Here is a 21300-nt window from a genome sequence, read left to right as displayed (position 1 = left end):
CTTCGAAAAATGTACGCTTAGAGTTAAGAGAAGAAGATCTCTTCAAAGAAACGTCAAGTTTCACTGAGATCCAATGTGTGTGTGTGATCGTTTTTTATGTAAAGCTCATGGACTTCGTAGTAGCCAAGACCAAGACAACCAAGGTTAATCAGGACAAGGTTTTTTTTTTTTTTTTTGGTTACCCAGGTGGTAAATTCGAAGAAGGAATTTTACGCATTGGGAACAATTCGTAAAATTCCTTCTTCGAATTTACCACCTGGGTAACCAAAAAAAAAAAAAAAAAAAAAACAAAAAAAAGAAAAAGGACAAGGTAGTCGAATACCTGAATAAAATCAGACCGCAATTCATGTACGACCCGAAAGAAATGCAGGAAATTTTTGAAGAAGCTGTAGCTCAAAGTTCGTATGTAATTAAAAACAAAAAAAGCAATTATTTAAAAAAATGGTGGACCCAAGAAATTTATGAACTATATCAACACAAAAGAGAAGCTCTTAGAAGGTACAATAGAAGCAAAAAAATGGAAGATTTTTTGGACCTTAAAAAAAAGCGAGTTCTTTTTAAAAGGGAATTTAGGAAGTCGAAACGCAACTATATAGAGGAACTTTCGGCTAATATTGACGAAAACGTTTCCTCTAGACATGTATGGAACATAGTCAAAGGTATTGACACGGCACTAACTGGGGAAACCAAATCGCTGAAGCTGATTACACATGATGAAGGTTTAGAGTTCATGGATCACTATTTTACGGAGGACGAGAACGTTGTAAACTGCCCCCGAAATAACACAACAACTTTACTCACGGGGTATGAAATGCCTCTTAGAGCAACTGAAATATTAGAGATACTTAAAAAGAAGAAAAAATTTTCTGCTCCAGGGGAGGATAGAGTCTCATACGCAATTTTGAAACAGCTAAATCTAGATATGCAGCTTAAAATTTGTGAAATGCTCAATAGAGTCTTCGAAACCGAGCAAATTCCAGAGAGATGGCGAGTGACAGAAATAAAACCGATTCCAAAGCAAAGACTACAGATAGGGCCCTCAGCAAAAAGACCAATAAGCTTAATGAATGTTCATCTAAAATTGATTAACCTTCCAAAGCCGTTCGCTAAAAATCCGTTTCGGGGAAATTTGAACTGTAGTTTGATTTCGTTCTCCTGGCTGCAAATGTTAACCGATTTTGATGATATTATATTCATTGTCTAGGTAATTTATTCTAATTACTCAACATTTTAAAATAAAGTTGATAAGTATTACCAGATAATCAGAAACTGGTCCAGAAAGTAAAAAGTCCGAAAAATCAATTTTATTTTTAAAATACTCATAACTTCTGACAGCTTTTCTGTATTTAACTGTTTTATTAATGTTTGAAATTGTCAAGAATCCATCTATCTGACAATGTATAGATATGTTGGGGTCCAATGAAAGTGTTGACCGCTATGACTAATCTTCCGGTAGAAAAAAATCTTACTTAAAAAAACGACATCCAATGTTGGCTTTGCATAGCTGTATTTCATTTCCCAATGAACCGATTTTCAAAACTCAAATTTTAATTTTTTGGCGTTGATTTGATCATTATTTTCATAGAACATACTTGGTCTGTCAAAATTACCAGTTCATCAGTATATTGGAATGAAGATAAAGATGTTTGAAATGTGCGCTTCGGGTCATATTGACCCGAACGGCTTTGGAGGGTTAACTCAGTCGTCAAAAATCGAATAGCAGATGTTGCCGAAATTATGAATTTAATTCCCAAATACTCGTTCGGGTTTCGCAAATTCTGTTCTGCGCAAACTTGTGTGAACTTCCTGATCAATTCCATAAAAGAGGCTAAAGCTAATAAACAGGAATGCATTGTGGCATTCTTAGATGTATCACGAGCTTTTGATAAGGTCAAAACGGAAAAACTATTAGACACGTTAGCTACACAGAAAATTCCACAAAAAATAATATCCTGGCTTCATAATTATCTTAGTCACAGAAAATTAATATTAAATACAGACAAGGGAATAATTAGGAAGACTGTTTCCGAAGGTCTACCGCAAGGCTGCCCGTTGTCACCTGTACTTTACAACCTATATACCGCGGAATTGCATCAATTACAAAAAAAAGATTGTACCTTTCTTCAATTTGCTGACGATACACAGAAAAAAATATGGACTATTACGTGTCATTGAAAACGGTTACCGTTGAAATAATTCAACCTGTAATTCAGAAATCACGTAATTTTCAATTGATTGGTTTAAAATTAAAGGTTAAATAATTTGATATTACAGCAAATGTCCTGTAACAAAAAGGAGCAGGACATGTACTGTAGTTTTACAGGTCGAAGCATTATTTTTAAGTGAGAGCATTATTTACAGGCTGGTTTCGTGCATATGAATGTAGTGTGTCTTCGCTGTTGCTGCCAAGTCACGTTAAGAAAAAAAAAACACCGCAGGCCGTTAAAATTTCGGAAAACTTCGTTAAAAGACCATAAAAGTACTAAAAACTCAGCGCACCAAGGCTGAAAACATCGCTAGCGATGAAGGTAAGTTTCAAAATCGTCTAGTTTAGCGATAATTTTAATATTTTCTTCCCCCCCCCCCCCCGTACAGCTCGCAGTAGATGCGAATAAAGATCTTCACCATCCAGCCAGACAAACACCGGAACAGTAGACTGGGGCAAAAATCCGGAAAAGGGTGGAAGTATCATTCGTGAAGAATAAACATTGGAAACAGGTCAAAAAATTCAACTGCATAATTCCAAAAATTATTTTGAAACGTGAAACATAAAAATTTAACATCAAAGTGTAGTCACAGCGTAATGTACAGTGAACAGTATACAAAAGTGGGATTATTCATTGTTTAAAAAAACATTTCTTCAATTGTAGCCAAACAAGGAAAGAACATTTTTAAGAGCACCTTCGAATTCCGAACGTTTCAATGGAAGATTCTAGTGTAGTCCAAATTTGATAAACTTGGTCTTCAAAACCATCCTGCTCACCAAACGGTAAGTGTATAAACTTTTGTAATTTGGATTTACATTTTGCATATATAGTTATCTTAATAATGCCTAAACATTTTAATTGTGATTTAAACAAGAATAAATTTGAGAAAAAAAATATGAATTTGCATCTTTCTTAAAACATTTAGAATCAGAAAGACTGGGTTTCATAGGCATCAATTTTGAAACAGGCTTGCCAAACAATTTCGCATATCTGGTATGCAATGCAGAGTTTTAGATAATTATTGTTATTTTTGAGCGAATCCAATTACTTATCGAATATCGAATAGACCAGACACGAATGACATGAAAGTGTTAAAGTGTAGAAAGGTCAAAGCCTTTACTTAATTGATTTCATATGTAACTGCAGTCTCAAAAAATTGGCTTCTAATCCAGTCACAAATTTCAAAACTTAAGATAGATCAATCTTGTTAAATACATACACTGTAGATCACACTTTCATTTTTTTTTAATTTAAGAACAATTCCACTTTGTGATACTTACTTTACGCCACACATGTTTAGAAAACTTTTCCTCAGATTTACGTATTACAAATTACTCACCTATCGCTTGATAACTCATTAAATAAACATCCTAATCGTCATAGCGAAATGCGTAAGCGTAATTTTTGTGATTTCTGCTTCAGTGCCGATGCGAATCGTTTTTTAAATCCCCTATTTTGTTTCAAAATCGCAATAAAATTCCTTTTTTCCTGACGACAACTATATCGACTCATGTTGTATGGTGCTGTTAACAAAAACCAACATTAGTACGTGAACCATTTATTCTTGATATTATCAAAATAAATCGTTTACCTTTCAGAAAGTCCTTGTCCAAAGTTTTTTTTTGCAAGTAACATGTTTCAAAAATTATTACTGATTGGCCTAACGAAACAAAAATTGAAAATGATTTATTTACCGGGACCCATCGGAAATAAGACGAAAGGAAAACACAAAATAAACAAATAAAAAAGCCTCATGTCAAACGGCGCAGCCCCTTCGAAAAGCCTTTTAAACTTGCTGAAAACAAAAAGGGCATATAGTTATTCATTTTGAATTAGGCTTTTTTATATTTTGACTTTAATTTTTGGGTATTTAAATTGCATAAATACATAAAGTCAAATTTTGTAATGTACCAAAATGAACCAAAATTTCAAGTTTAAAAAAACTGAGGGATTTGTCTCCCTGCCCACCTCAAATGTTGTTCCAGAATTTAAGGGCTCAAACTAATACACGTACAAGCATCAGATTACTTCACCTACCTTTCACTCATTTTTCGCTTCTGCCAGATTTGCTTATCAATTTCAGTTACCGTGACCGGCCCTAAGTCTGCGCAGTTCCGAATTCTATGTATTTAGTTATTTTAGCACACAGATTCTTAACAGATTGTTTTAACTATATGTGTTACGTTTTTTAGTTGACTTCAAAATTGGTATTATTGTTATCTATCTTTTAAAATCTGCAGATGACGGTATCAGCTACCCATAACTAGGGTTGTTTACGGTAATTAAAATCTTTGTTTTGCGTAATACATATAGACACTATAATTTAGAAATTAAAGTGTCTATAGCAGGGAGATGGCATCCCTATCCTTTGTCATTGAATTTGACAACCATCAAAATTACGGGCCCACGATTTTGTGGGCCCATAACAAACCTGACATTTTGCTGTCAAAGACCCGAACTAAATGTCAAATGCTAGAGAAGTATGGTTGATAGCACACTAACACATCAATTATTCTGATTCCTCATTGGTTGAAATTTTGACTTTTGAGACTTCGTACTGCTTTGAGAGGAAAACACCATAAACGTCTCTCCCGATGGATAGAAAAAAGAAAAAGATTCTTGTTCGAAAGAAGAACTAGATTGCCACCTCCCTGGTCTATAGTAATACATCACGAGTATCTACTTTGTTGAATAAATTAACATAAGAATCATAGAAAAGCAATTTATGTGTCAATAGAAATTGTTCCGTGTTTATAGAGTTTATAGAAACCTGTAATGTTTTAAACTTCATAGATACTAAACAGTTTTTTCTTTTGGGTAATTGATCAATGATTTCCTTAACCTGAACAAATAGTTAATTGTAACTAACAGGCTGCGTTAAGGTTAATAAATTACAAAAATTACAAATCAATTTTCGTTGAACGGTAGTAACTTAAATATTAGCCGATAGGATCTAGAAAAATACTTCGAACTTATTTCATGAATTATATTTATTGTACATAGCTTTCCAAATCAGTTTGCGATCTTTTATATTATCAACTATATTTTCGTAATTCACAGGTCTGGATGAGGATCGTTCCATGGCTTATGTATTTTTCGAGCGAACATGAATCACCTAGAGGCCGACGTTACTTCAAAGGACTGCTCATCACAGACTTATTTATGTATTCGAACGAAGCCACCAAGTTCGTTGAAAATCATAAAATCTGTGTCAGAAGTGATAAAACTTATAAAGTGATGTGTCACATTTGTAAAGCAGTTGTGCGTTAGAATGTAGATGAATGTGTATATATATTCCGAAATTTTTAATAATATGAATAACTGAGATATTTGAAATGTGTTTAATTTAACGAAAAACATTCATTCCTCAACTTTAATCGACGACATGTTTGAACTGTTCCTTCGAATGCCGTGAACAAGGCTAAATCTCATGAATTTCCAAATTTATACTTCACTTTGAATAGTATCAACACAATCCTTATTTTCTATAGATTTCACTTTGGCGAAAAAACAACATCATCGAAACAATTCAATTACGTGCAGATTGTTTTACTGGTCGCTTGAAATTACAGGTCGCTTGCAATTACAAATCGCTTGAAATTACAGGTCACTTGATATTACAGGCCTGTAATTTTAAACTATCCTGTGAATTGCCATGTCCTCGATCTGTAAAATTACGGTAAATGTCCTGCTCCTTTTTGTTACAGGACATTTACTGTAATTTTACAGAAAATAATTTTTGCTGTGCAGTTAAAAGCCATCAGTATGGCCATTAATTCCGCGTTAGTGATAGAGAAATTATTATTAATTTTTTCTGCTTTTAGCTGCTTGCACTTTTGATCGTAGAGTGCTATAGCAGTGCCGCATTCAGTTTTGCTTGCATCCGTATAGATAAATTCACAATTTCGATAAATTGTGTTCTTCATCTCTAGGAAATAGGTCTGCCATTGCGAAGCTGATACTTTATCTTTTTTGGATTTATTTTTCCCAACTGAAGTTCTAACGGACCAGTTGATGTCAACAAGCGGGGATCTTTGAAGTCTGCTTTCGATTGCTATGTTAGGGTCTTTTGGGTGGATTTGGCTGACCAAGTCCAAATTTTGGTCTACTATGTCAGTGAAAAAAGTTCCGTTAGGTTTACCGTCTAAAACTGTTTTTTCTACAAATTCAATCAGTTGATTTCTGTTGTAGACGCTTCTTATTAATTCCCTCTTTGTTAATAGCTCTATTCTAATTCTCATAGGAATTTGTCCTGTTTCAGATAAGATTACATGAATTGGAGTCGATTTCAAATACCCCATTGCGATTCTTAGAAAGGCATTTTGAGCCGTTTGTATTTTTTGCAAATTAGTATCTGCAGCTCCTCCATAGATTTGACCTCCATATTCTAATTTACTCCTTATCAGAGCGTTCCCGATTTTAACTAATGTTTCTGGATTTGATTTAGAAAAACGTCCTGCTAATAGTTTCATAAGCGGAAGCTTGGAAATGGCTTTTTTCCTAACACTTTCGATGTGTTTTCTGTGGCATAGCCCCCTATCGAGCGTGTATCCGAGATATTTGTGGGTATTGTTTATCGCGATTTGGTTCCCGTTTATCTTGATTCTTAAATTATGAATTTTTTTGTAGGAGAATGGAACAGCGGCACATTTCTCAGGATTGACTTCTAAATTTAGTTCTTTCATTTTATCGACAATGTTTTTAAGAAATTCGTTGAGCTTGAGCTCCGCCCCTTTTAGCGAGTCGTCGAAAGCCAAAACTGCCATACACAGCAAAAATTATTTTCTGTAAAATTACAGTAAATGTCCTGTAACAAAAAGGAGCAGGACATTTACCGTAATTTTACAGATCGAGGACATGGCAATTCACAGGATAGTTTAAAATTACAGGCCTGTAATATCAAGTGACCTGTAATTTCAAGCGATTTGTAATTGCAAGCGACCTGTAATTTCAAGCGACCAGTAAAACAATCTGCACGTAATTGAATTGTTTCGATGATGTTGTTTTTTCGCCAAAGTGAAATCTATAGAAAATAAGGATTGTGTTGATACTATTCAAAGTGAAGTATAAATTTGGAAATTCATGAGATTTAGCCTTGTTCACGGCATTCGAAGGAACAGTTCAAACATGTCGTCGATTAAAGTTGAGGAATGAATGTTTTTCGTTAAATTAAACACATTTCAAATATCTCAGTTATTCATATTATTAAAAATTTCGGAATATATATACACATTCATCTACATTCTAACGCACAACTGCTTTACAAATGTGACACATCACTTTATAAGTTTTATCACTTCTGACACAGATTTTATGATTTTCAACGAACTTGGTGGCTTCGTTCGAATACATAAATAAGTCTGTGATGAGCAGTCCTTTGAAGTAACGTCGGCCTCTAGGTGATTCATGTTCGCTCGAAAAATACATAAGCCATGGAACGATCCTCATCCAGACCTGTGAATTACGAAAATATAGTTGATAATATAAAAGATCGCAAACTGATTTGGAAAGCTATGTACAATAAATATAATTCATGAAATAAGTTCGAAGTATTTTTCTAGATCCTATCGGCTAATATTTAAGTTACTACCGTTCAACGAAAATTGATTTGTAATTTTTGTAATTTATTAACCTTAACGCAGCCTGTTAGTTACAATTAACTATTTGTTCAGGTTAAGGAAATCATTGATCAATTACCCAAAAGAAAAAACTGTTTAGTATCTATGAAGTTTAAAACATTACAGGTTTCTATAAACTCTATAAACACGGAACAATTTCTATTGACACATAAATTGCTTTTCTATGATTCTTATGTTAATTTATTCAACAAAGTAGATACTCGTGATGTATTACTATAGACACTTTAATTTCTAAATTATAGTGTCTATATGTATTACGCAAAACAAAGATTTTAATTACCGTAAACAACCCTAGTTATGGGTAGCTGATACCGTCATCTGCAGATTTTAAAAGATAGATAACAATAATACCAATTTTGAAGTCAACTAAAAAACGTAACACATATAGTTAAAACAATCTGTTAAGAATCTGTGTGCTAAAATAACTAAATACATAGAATTCGGAACTGCGCAGACTTAGGGCCGGTCACGGTAACTGAAATTGATAAGCAAATCTGGCAGAAGCGAAAAATGAGTGAAAGGTAGGTGAAGTAATCTGATGCTTGTACGTGTATTAGTTTGAGCCCTTAAATTCTGGAACAACATTTGAGGTGGGCAGGGAGACAAATCCCTTAGTTTTTTTAAACTTGAAATTTTGGTTCATTTTGGTACATTACAAAATTTGACTTTATGTATTTATGCAATTTAAATACCCAAAAATTAAAGTCAAAATATAAAAAAGCCTAATTCAAAATGAATAACTATATGCCCTTTTTGTTTTCAGCAAGTTTAAAAGGCTTTTCGAAGGGGCTGCGCCGTTTGACATGAGGCTTTTTTATTTGTTTATTTTGTGTTTTCCTTTCGTCTTATTTCCGATGGGTCCCGGTAAATAAATCATTTTCAATTTTTGTTTCGTTAGGCCAATCAGTAATAATTTTTGAAACATGTTACTTGCAAAAAAAAACTTTGGACAAGGACTTTCTGAAAGGTAAACGATTTATTTTGATAATATCAAGAATAAATGGTTCACGTACTAATGTTGGTTTTTGTTAACAGCACCATACAACATGAGTCGATATAGTTGTCGTCAGGAAAAAAGGAATTTTATTGCGATTTTGAAACAAAATAGGGGATTTAAAAAACGATTCGCATCGGCACTGAAGCAGAAATCACAAAAATTACGCTTACGCATTTCGCTATGACGATTAGGATGTTTATTTAATGAGTTATCAAGCGATAGGTGAGTAATTTGTAATACGTAAATCTGAGGAAAAGTTTTCTAAACATATGTGGCGTAAAGTAAGTATCACAAAGTGGAATTGTTCTTAAATTAAAAAAAAATGAAAGTGTGATCTACAGTGTATGTATTTAACAAGATTGATCTATCTTAAGTTTTGAAATTTGTAACTGGATTAGAAGCCAATTTTTTGAGACTGCAGTTACATATGAAATCAATTAAGTAAAGGCTTTGACCTTTCTACACTTTAACACTTTCATGTCATTCGTGTCTGGTCTATTCGATATTCGATAAGTAATTGGATTCGCTCAAAAATAACAATAATTATCTAAAACTCTGCATTGCATACCAGATATGCGAAATTGTTTGGCAAGCCTGTTTCAAAATTGATGCCTATGAAACCCAGTCTTTCTGATTCTAAATGTTTTAAGAAAGATGCAAATTCATATTTTTTTTCTCAAATTTATTCGTGTTTAAATCACAATTAAAATGTTTAGGCATTATTAAGCTAACTATATATGCAAAATGTAAATCCAAATTACAAAAGTTTATACACTTACCGTTTGGTGAGCAGGATGGTTTTGAAGACCAAGTTTATCAAATTTGGACTACACTAGAATCTTCCATTGAAACGTTCGGAATTCGAAGGTGCTCTTAAAAATGTTCTTTCCTTGTTTGGCTACAATTGAAGAAATGTTTTTTTAAACAATGAATAATCCCACTTTTGTATACTGTTCACTGTACATTACGCTGTGACTACACTTTGATGTTAAATTTTTATGTTTCACGTTTCAAAATAATTTTTGGAATTATGCAGTTGAATTTTTTGACCTGTTTCCAATGTTTATTCTTCACGAATGATACTTCCACCCTTTTCCGGATTTTTGCCCCAGTCTACTGTTCCGGTGTTTGTCTGGCTGGATGGTGAAGATCTTTATTCGCATCTACTGCGAGCTGTACGGGGGGGGGGGGGGGTAGAAAATATTAAAATTATCGCTAAACTACACGGTAAACAAAGTTACTCTGTACTGTATAAAAATCCATACATATTCGAGAAAAGTGTCTCCACTTAGTTTTATGTTTGGGCGCTTTACACAAAGCGTGAGCAAAAAGCTTTTACACATTCGAAAGCTTCCAGCCAGTTAGTCAATTCTGTATATTTTGACATGGGGGTGTCCATGCATTTGGAAATTTCTCTGCAAAAGAAAAGTCAAAAAAAGTTCTTGAAAAAAAAGTCTCTTCTCGAAAATATTTTTTTTTATTCCGCACAATAACAACATTAAAGGTAAGTAATTCACATGATTTAAACGCGTTTATAAGTTAATTTCCTAGGCCTTAAATTCAAATTGCATCCATCTAGCAGATCAAAAGCCGACATCCAAGTTCCAACTTATCGACCTGTCTCCTTGAGGATTGTCGCAATCATAGGATTTGCTTCCATGGAAGAAGCCGGAAGGAACAATCGGACTTATGGCCATCCTCGCGCTTCCTCCGGAAGGTGCTCCCCATTCGGCGGCATCTGCAAGCTAATGTGCGAGCTGTTATTTAGAACGACTCAGGACCGTTTCCCCGCCTAAGACACCGCCACCTAGGTCCGTGTCCGGAGTTCATAGTCGAGAAAATTCTCCATTGCCGTCCAATTAACTAAAACTCAGCTAACCCAGGTTTTTTTTATAAGGGTGCACTAATGCCGCTGAAAAGTTATAAAAAATACTAATAAGTTGTTCATCAGAATTGAATTCCAAATACGTACCAATTAGTTAACCAAGACGCAAGAATCCGGCGCCTCGCAGCAACCAATGTAGAACGGGATAACAGTCATTAGAATTTCCTTGGTTGTTATCCCTCATGCATCTCGTATAGCAACCAGCGGTAATGTTTCTTCTACCGAGGAATTAAACGACTGTACAGAAGAAAATCTTCATGTGAAACGTAATCCAGGGCATAGTGCACCCTGATAGACGTGCAAACTGTAGCTCGTTTCTTGGTTATCCTGAAATAACGGCTTCCGTCTGTGCCGGGTGTAAGAAGTCTTTTTGATTTCTACGAATTTTCTTTCCGGGGTCATATTTCCGTATAGTGAAGTTAATTTAACCTGGCGATAGAATGGAATTTTGAACACCGAATTAGAAGCACTTATTAAAAAAATGACCGTATAACCTAATAAAAAGCCAATAAAGATTAAGATAATAATAATGCAAAAAAAAAAATTAACACTAACGGTGATGATTAAAGTAATTACCTTACATACCAGTATTAATACAAGCTTTTAGCCGCCACCCGCCTCCAGTGAATTGTGTCCTGGATGGCTATCATATCACAGATGGGAATAAGATGTGTTTTTACCTTAAAATAATATGTAATTTTGAAAGCAACAATAAAGTATGTCAAATATTCTAGATCTTCTAAACCTGCCTGTATTATTCCTTCATTGTTTCACAAGCATAAATTTCGTCGCAAAATCTTTTCGTTTTCAGCTACCGGAGTAGATGATCATCACGACGGTGTCGGTTGTGCTTCTTACCACGGCCAGCTCTCAGACGCTCAATTAGCTATCTTCCGATCCTATTTTTTTTATAAATCTGCTTCTACCTCCCGATAAATAACAGAATACGTCTTGATATTCAAAACGCTGGTGGTAAGTTTGCCTGCAATCCACCGGTGATGGCCCTTCGAAACCTTGAGCCATAGCGCAGATCCGTTCTCTTTATTTTAATTTTTCCGATTCTCCAGTACTGTTGGCAGCTTCTTCCGATTCCGAACAGGTATCTCGGCCAACTTCTAAAATGATGCCTCTATAAAGTTTCCTTTTTGTCAGATAACGGAAGGATTCATTTTTTCCAGTTTTACTTACCCGGATTTCGTAGCTAATTTTCTTTTACGTTCCGAGCGGATGGCCCCAACATTTTCGATGCACAGATGAAGAAGCTCAAAATAAATCTTTGAGCAAAAAAATGTTTAACAAGCAATATGAAACCAGATTCAATTGCTTTCGACGAATTGAAAATTAAAATTATTTGCGGTGAACTACAACCCGCCACCAGAAGCTTTTCGTTTCACTTTTGACATCTTTGAAGAATTCCAACAAAAACAAACTTTTTATACAGAGCTGAATAATCGAGTTTTACTTTTCATCTGTATATCGGCGACCCAAATCTACCCAAAATTGAATTGGGAATATACAAATTTTGTACAACAACCGATTAGTTATTTTGAATGTGTAATCGAAACACATTTTGTGAATAACTCAATTTTTCCGTGTAGACGATTTTGAAACTTACCTTCATCGCTAGCGATGTTTTCAGCCTTGGTGCGCTGAGTTTTTAGTACTTTTATGGTCTTTTAACGAAGTTTTCCGAAATTTTAACGGCCTGCGGTGTTTTTTTTTCTTAACGTGACTTGGCAGCAACAGCGAAGACACACTACATTCATATGCACGAAACCAGCCTGTAAATAATGCTCTCACTTAAAAATAATGCTTCGACCTGTAAAACTACAGTACATGTCCTGCTCCTTTTTGTTACAGGACATTTGCTGTAATATCAAATTATTTAACCTTTAATTTTAAACCAATCAATTGAAAATTACGTGATTTCTGAATTACAGGTTGAATTATTTCAACGGTAACCGTTTTCAATGACACGTAATAGTCCATATTTTTTTCTGTGTGGATTATCGAAAAAGGATATATTGAGACAGTCATCATGACAGATTCTGCCAGCGCATGTGCAATCCTACATAATACCAAGGAATTGCACAAAAACTTCGTAGCATGGGAAATCTTCAAACTGTTATCCAAAGAAGGAACGAGAAAAGTTCGAATTCAATGGATCCCGAGCCATTGTGGGATAGTAGGCAACGAGTTAGCGGATCAGGAAGCAGTCAAAGCAACAAAAAAAATACAGTCTAACTTCACCTCGCTCACAGCAGGAGATGTACTGCTTTTGGCCAAACTAGAGGCCTGGGAATCTTGGATCATCCAATTTCGAAACACAAGTCTAATCAAGGGAGCTCATTATGCTCAAATTGAACAACTCCCTTTAAAAACAATTTGGTTTAAAGATTTGATCCTTAACAGCAAAGAGAAAAAAGTCCTCTCACGAATTAGATCTGGAAACGCACTGACAAAAAGCAGACTATTCCAGTGGAAGTTAGAAAACAATGAATTATGTGACTTATGCGATACCACCGAAGATTTAAAACACATACTTTACGACTGCTCAAAACATAACAACGCTCGGAGTAAATATCCCGTAATAGAATACTACAAACCTCTGACCCAAATCTTCAAAGAAAACTGCGAAACGTCAATGGTGGAACTAGTAAAATTTCTAGAAGACATCAGAATAAGAATCTAAGCACAACAGGTTCACAATCACCAGTAACGACGACAGAAGAAGCATCAGACCATAAATTGGCGAGTTGGACCATATTGGTCTTAGCCGTCCCATTGCGGACAAGCAAAGAAAAAAAAAAAAAAAAACAGTACTCCTAGTGAACCTACATATAAGAGAAGCGACGTCTGAAACACAAAATTCCAATCGATACAAAAGAACTGTCAAAATTGATTCCAATCGATCCGAGCATTTGTCGCAGATCTTTTACCTTTCTTATTGAAAACTCAATCAAGGAAGGTATTGTGATTGTTGTTATAGTTCAAACAGACAATTTTAAAGCTGGTCATATGAATTTATGATTAGGTGCAATTTTTTTCAATGCTTTGATGAATCGTGTTCCTAGTTAGAAAACTATCTGATTGTTAACGAAATTCAGGTCATTCATACCGTTTATCGCGATCCTTTGGGCATCGAGTTCAATGTAGTTTTGTAGGATTGAAGGAGCGTTCACTTTAGAGCTTGAACATTGAGCCAGAAAACAGTGCTGAGGATTTTTTTGTTCAAGATTTTGGCGATGTTGCCACATACTTTATTTTAAAAGGGATCAGATGTCGCTTCTCTTATATGAAGGTTCACTAAGTACTCCCAGGTATGTCACCTCGCTGGACCAGTCGAGCCTTGTGCCATTTATAATTACTGTGCAGTGTACAAGTAGGTGATAATATTTTTTGAACGTTGCCAGTTGGTTCTGGTGAGTTAGGGAGCATCTATTCAGAACGTTCTCGATGTGAGAATGGAAAATTAGTTTCCTGTACAGCGCGTTAAGCCCAGGTATTTAACTTCAAGGGCCCTTACTATTAGAGTATTTTCCATCTTTTACAGCTAGGAGAACGATTGAGCTTGGAAGATTGGCGATGGAGAAACATGACAGTCGGCGTTTTTCAGATATTCGTGTACTCAGCAGATACATCTAGGCATCGTTGCATTTTATTACAGAGTTCACGAACGACACGACCTTTCACGGCTTTGGCAATATCGTCTGCATACAGACAGAGGAAGCCTTCTATGGGCATTGAGGGGATATCAGATGTGTATATGTTGTATAACATGGGTCCTAGAAGGTTTCCCTGTGGGACACCCGCTGATATTTCAAAACTATTGGATTTATTGGCAATGATCAAAAGCATCTATTCTGAAGAAGAATATATATCTTTTTGGACTCGAGGGATCAAGTGAACCCATAACATACATTTTTCAAAAAAATTTCCCTGAAAAAAATGCTTTGAAATTATGGGCATTTAGAAGTTCATATTATACTCTAATGATTCTTACATTGGAATAAATATTCTCATTAAAAGTTTTAGTGTGGGCAACATTTTAGAGTGAAAAAAAAGATCTCCAAGTCACACTTTGTTTATTTTCAAAATTGCAATAGTTTAGATTTTTTTTTTGGATAACTAGTTTGTTCAAATTCTCTATTCATTGTTAAATTTCAGATTAAGATCCTACCAATCAGATCAACAATCATTGATTCATTAAACGTTTAAAATAAACTTTTAAGGAACACTTCAAACTCGTATTATCAAACATGTTCAACAATATTTACTTTCTATCGAAAGACACCACACGTATGCACCTTCAAAGATTGTGGTGGGCTTTTCAGCTTGTTTGTTCACCCTGTTGAAAAATAAACGAAATCAGCAGCGAACGGGGGCGTTCGAAAACACACCATGCTGATTTTCGATGCGGCAAATTACTGTGGTTTTACTCTGCTCGACTGCTGTCTGCTCCGAAACGTGCTTCTCGCCAACAAAACTAAACACATCGTATAGGCGCAAACGCCCACACCATTTCAAGTTTGGCTCAAATTCTGAATAAATAGGCAAAACTACCATGCAGGTACCTACTGGGTTAATGTTTATGCTCTTGACTCGTGGCTGTTTAGAGTTTTTTTTCACTCCCTTGTACGATGTTTATGGGTGGGTAGACCTCAACGAAAGACTCGGAGAGGAACCTTATATTTCGGATGGCCACGACTTCAGTTGGTAGGAATGAAGCAGCGCATGTTGAATGTGAACTTTCTGACCATATCAATGATTTTGACAATTTTGACGATTTTGACAATTTTGACGATTTTGACAATTTTGACCATTTTGTTAATGTGGACAATTTTGAAAATTTTGACAATTTTAACATTATTGAAAATTTGGACAATTTTTGCAATTTCGACAATTTTGCCAATTATGGAAATTTTGACAATATTGACTATTTTAACAATTTTGAAAATTTTGACTATTTTGACAAAATGACAAGTTTGACAATTTTTATAATTTCAACCATTTTGACAATTCTGAAAATTTGGAATAATTTTGACAATTTTGATAATTATGACAATTTGACAATTTCAACAATTTTGACAATATTGACACTTTCGACAATTTTGACACTTTTGCCAATTTTTGATAATTTAGAATTTTTTTTTACAATTTTAACAATTTTAAAAATTTTAACAATTTTCTTAATATGGACAAAAACTTAGGCCATTCTGGCAATGTTGACAATTTTGACAATTTTGAATTTTTTTTCAAAATTTTGACAAATTCGACTATTTGACAATTTTTCAGTTGTTACAATTTTGACGATTTTTACAATTTTGACGATTTTGACAATTTGATAATTGTGACTATTTTCCTAGTGTTGACAATTTTGAAAATGTTGACAAATTGACATTTATGACAATTTTGACAAATTTTTCAATTTTGAAAATTTTTACAGTTTTGACAATTTTGAAAATTTGATAATTTGACAATGATGATACAAAGAAAGTTTTGACAATTTGAACAAATTTTGCAATGTTTACAATATTGACAATATTGACAATTTGGAAAATTTGGAAAATTTTGATTATTTTGACAATGTTGAAAATTTTGATTATTTTGACAATTTTGACAATTTTGATAAATTTGACAATTCTGACACTCTTGGCAACTTTAACAGTTCCGACTATTCTGACAATTTTGGTTGATTTGACATTTATTACCATTATGACAATTTTGAAGATTTTGAAAATTTTGACAATTTTGGCAATTTAGACAGTTTTGTCAATTTTGACAATTTCGACAAATTTGACAATTAAACACTTATCAAAATTTTGACCATTTTCACAATAGTGACAATTTTGATAATTTTGGTAATATTGACCATTTTGAAAATTTTGACAATTTTGACCGTTTTTACCATTTTGACAATGTTGACAATATTGATAATTTCGACAATTATGACAATGTTTATAATAATGACAATTTTTATATTTTTGACAATTTTGACAATTTAAAAAAAAATAATTTTGACAATTTTGACAATTTCGACGGTATTGACAATTTAGACAATTTCAAAAATTTGACAATTTTTTCAATTTTGAAATTTTTTATAATTTTGACAATTTTTCAGTTTTGACAATTTTGACAAATCTGACAGTTTTGACAATTTTGACAACTTTAACGATTTTGAGATTTCGACCATTTTGACAATTTTTACAATTATCTAAATTTTGACAATTTTGACAATTTTGACAACAGTAACAATTTTGCCAATTTTGTCAATTTTGACAATTTTGATAGTTTTTACTAAAGAGACTGTAAACAAAGAGGCGCCATCTGATCCCTTTCCAAATAATGAGCTTGCAACCCTGCTGTAGAGCTGCCTTTAAGACTGCTTGGTTCTGCTCGATTGGAATGACACTGACAGAAAAGGAAAAATTCCAATCGTGACATTTCGTCTCTTTGTTTACTATAGGCTCGTTAGTTTTTACAATTTTGACAATATGGCAAATTTGACAATTTTGACAGTTTTGACAATTTATACAATTTGACCATTTGTCAATTAAAAACATTTCGACAATTTGAAAACATTTGACCACTTTAATTTTTGTACAATTATGGCGATTTTGGCAATTTGGATAAATTTTAAAATTTACAATTTATTGACATTTTTGACAAATTTAACATCTATCAAAATTCTAACTATAATCAGAATTATAATAATTTTGAGCATTATGAAAACATTGATAGTTTTTCGACAAAACTTGTAAAATTTAGACAATTTGAAATTCTTTAACTATGTTGAGAATATTGATAATTTTGACATTTTTGACATTCTTAACATTTTTGACATTTTTGACATTTTTGACATTTTTGACATATTTGACATTTTTGACATTTTTGATATTTTTGACATTTTTGACATTTTTGACATTTTTGACATTTTTGAAATTTTTCACATTTTTGACAATTTTGACAATTTGAACAATTTGGACAATTGTGACAATTTTTACAATTTGGACAATTTTGACAACATTGACCATTTTGAAATTTTTTACAATTCTGTTTATTCTGATAATTATGTCAATGCATACATTTTCTACAATTTTGACATTTTTGACAATTTTAGCGATTTTTAAAACTGACCAAAATGACAAAAAAGACAAAAATGTCAAAAACTACAATAATGATAAAAATGACAAAAATGACAAAAATGACAAAAATGACAAAAATGACAAAAATGACAAAAATGACAAAAATGACAAAAATGACAAAAATGACAAAAATGACAAAAATGACAAAAATGACAATAATGACAAAAATGACAAAAATGACAAAAATGACAAAAATGACAAAAATGACAAAAATGACAAAAATGACAAAAATGACAAAAATGACAAAAATGACAAAAATGACAAAAATGACAAAAATGACAAAAATGACAAAAATGACAAAAATGACAAAAATGACAAAAATGACAAAAATGACAAAAATGACAAAAATGACAAAAATGACAAAAATGACAAAAATGACAAAAATGACAAAAATGACAAAAATGACAAAAATGACAAAAATGACAAAAATGACAAAAATGACAAAAATGACAAAAATGACAAAAATGACAAAAATGACAAAAATGACAAAAATGACAAAAATGACAAAAATGACAAAAATGACAAAAATGACAAAAATGACAAAAATGACAAAAATGACAAAAATGACAAAAATGACAGAATGACAAAAATGACAAAAATGACAAAAATGACAAAAATGACAAAAATGACAAAAATGACAAAAATGACAAAAATGACAAAAATGACGAAAATGACAAAAATGACAAAAATGACAAAAATGACAAAAATGACAAAAATGACAAAAATGACAAAATGGCAAAAATGACAGAAATGACAAAAATGACAAAAATGATAAAAATGACAAAAATGATAAAAATGATAAAAATGATAAAAATGACAAAAATGACAAAAATGACAAAAATGACAAAAATGACAAAAATGACAAAAATGACAAAAATGACAAAAATGACAAAATGACATAAATGACAAAAATCACAAAAATCAAAAAAATCAAAAATATTACAAAAATGACAAAAATGACAAAAATGACAAAAATGACAAAAATGACAAAAATGACAAAAATGACAAAAATGACAAAAATGACAAAAATGACAAAAATGACAAAAATGACAAAAATGACAAAAATGACAAAAATGACAAAAATGACAAAAATGACAAAAATGACAAAAATGACAAAAATGACAAAAATGACAAAAATGACAAAAATGACAAAAATGACAAAAATGACAAAAATGACAAAAATGACAAAACTGACAAAAATGACAAAAATGACAAAAATGACAAAAATGACAAAAATGACAAAAATGACAAAAATGACAAAAATGACAAAAATGACAAAAATGACAAAAATGACAAAAATGACAAAAATGACAAAAATGACAAAAATGACAAAAATGACAAAAATGACAAAAATGACAAAAATGACAAAAATGACAAAAATGACAAAAATGACAAAAATGACAAAAATGACAAAAATGACAAAAATGACAAAAATGACAAAAATGACAAAAATGACAAAAATGACAAAAATGACAAAAATGACAAAAATGACAAAAATGACAAAAATGACAAAAATGACAAAAATGACAAAATGACAAAAATGACAAAAATGACAAAAATGACAAAATGACAAAATGACATAAAACAAAAATCACAAAAATCACAAAAATCAAAAAAATAAAAAAAAAACAAAAAAATGACAAAAATGACAAAAATGACAAAAATGACAAAAATGACAAAAATGACAAAAATGACAAAAATGACAAAAATGACAAAAATGACAAAAATGACAAAAATGACAAAAATGACAAAAATGACAAAAATGACAAAAATGACAAAAATGACACAAATGACAAAAATGACAAAAATGACAAAAATGACAAAAATGACAACAATGACAAAAATGCCAAAAAATGACAAAAAATGACAAAAAATGACAAAAATGAAAAAAATGACAAAAATTAAAAATTTGACAAAAATGACAAAAATGACAAAAATGACAAAAATGACAAAAATGACAAAAATGAAAAAAAAAATGAAAAAAAATGACAAAAATGACAAAAATGACAAAAATTACAAAAATTACAAAGGAAATTACAAAAATGACAAAAATGACAAAAATGACAAAAATGACAAAAATGACAAAAATGACAGAAATGACAAAAATGACAAAAATGATAAAAATGACAAAAATGACAAAAATGCCAAAAATGGCAAAAATTACAAAAATGAAAAAAATGAAAAAAAAATGACAAAAATGACAAAAATGACAAAAACGACAAAAATGACAAAAATGACAAAAATGACAAAAATGACAAAAATGACAAAAATGACACAAATGACAAAAATGACAAAAATGACAAAAATGACAAAAATGACAAATATGACAAAAATGACAAAAATGACAAAAATGACAAAAATAACAAAAATGATAAAAATGACATAAATGACAAAAATCACAAAAATGACAAAAATGAGAAAAATAACAAAAGTGAGAAAAATGACAAAAATGACAAAAATGACAGAAATGACAAAAATCACAAAAATGACAAAAATCATAACAAGGATAAAATTGACAAAAATGACAAAAATGACAAAAATGACAAAAATGGCAAAAATGACTAAAATGACTAAAATTACCAAAATTACAAAAATGACAAAAATGACAAAAATGACAAAAATGACAAAAATGACAAAAATGACAAAAACTACAAAAATGACAAAAATTACAAAAATGACAAAAATGACAAAAATGACGTAAATGACAAAAATGACAAAAATGACAAAAATGACAAAAATGACAAAAATGACAAAAATGACAAAAATGACAAAAATGACAAAAATGACAAAAATGACAAAAATGACAAAAATGACAAAAATGACAAAAAATGACAAAAAATGACGAAAATGACAAAAATGGCAAATATGGCAAATATGACAAAAATGACAAAAATGATAAAAATGACAAAAATGACAAAAATGACAAAAATGACAAAAATGACAAAAATGACAAAAAAGACAAAAAAGACAAAAATGACAAAAATTACAAAAATTACAAAAATGACAAAAATGACAAAAGTGACAAATTGACAAAAATGATCAAAATGATAAAAATGACAAAATGGACAAAAACGACAGAAATGACAAAGATGACAAAAATGACAAAAATGACAAAAATGACAAAAAATGACAAAAATCACAAAAAAACCAAAAATGACAAAAATGACCAAATTGACAAAAATGACAAAAAAAATGCATAAATTACAAAGATGACAAAAATGACAAAAATGACCTTTTGAAAGTTTTAATAATTGGCATTCTTTTGACTTCAGTGTAATGTTTTTCAATTAAGGCAGTTTCGTGAAAGAGTTAAAAGAGTAGTTTTTTTCCCGGGGATATAAACAAAACCCAAATTCGTCCTTTGACAAAGGGTGACGGCAACCCTATCGGAATCTGGATATTTGCACGACGAATTTGTGGAGGCGTC

Source organism: Uranotaenia lowii, chromosome 3, assembly GCF_029784155.1.
Source record: "Uranotaenia lowii strain MFRU-FL chromosome 3, ASM2978415v1, whole genome shotgun sequence".
Taxonomy (NCBI): domain Eukaryota; kingdom Metazoa; phylum Arthropoda; class Insecta; order Diptera; family Culicidae; genus Uranotaenia; species Uranotaenia lowii.
This window is presented reverse-complemented; position numbering follows the sequence as displayed.